Genomic DNA, 662 nt, shown 5'->3' with positions numbered 1-662 from the left:
GAGAGAGAGAAAAGAAAAATTTTCAGAAAAGGCATTATGGGGGAAAAAACCTCCAAAAATAACATTGAGTTTGTTTTGTGTTGAACACCCACTGATGGGCATAGGGCTTGCCCTTATATATTATTTGTAATGAGACTCCATTGGAGAAGTCTATTTTTTCCTTTACAGACTATTATCAATTAGAGATTATTTCTGGGTTACATATAGGGTTTAATTATGCTCCCCCCCTCACCTCTAGGATCCCATCTGGATTAGATCTGTGCAGAGTGCCAAGTCTCTGCAAGTTAATATGTATATCAGTACTGTTGTATCTTAAAAGACATGTTTTTTATATGTCTTCCATTCCCATTGGGTCTTATAATTTTTCTGCCTCCTCTTATACAGAGTTCTCTAAACCTGAGAAGAGGGATTTAATAGGATATCTCATTTAAGGCTGAGTATTCCAAGATCTCTTAGTCTATACATTGTCCAATTCTGGGTCTCTGTATTTATCCCCACATAATGTGGAAGGAACAGACTCTGATAACTGCGCAAAACACTGCTATGAGTATAACAGAATGTCATTAGGAGTCATTTTGATATCTTCCTTTAACAGAACAGCAGTGTTTGGTTTTCCTCTAATTCTATGTAGTATAAGGTTCTTGACCACCTGGACAGTGTCA

The sequence above is a fragment of the Mastomys coucha genome, unplaced genomic scaffold, assembly GCF_008632895.1.
Source record: "Mastomys coucha isolate ucsf_1 unplaced genomic scaffold, UCSF_Mcou_1 pScaffold4, whole genome shotgun sequence".
Taxonomy (NCBI): Eukaryota; Metazoa; Chordata; class Mammalia; order Rodentia; family Muridae; genus Mastomys; species Mastomys coucha.
Note: the sequence above shows the minus strand (reverse complement) of the source record.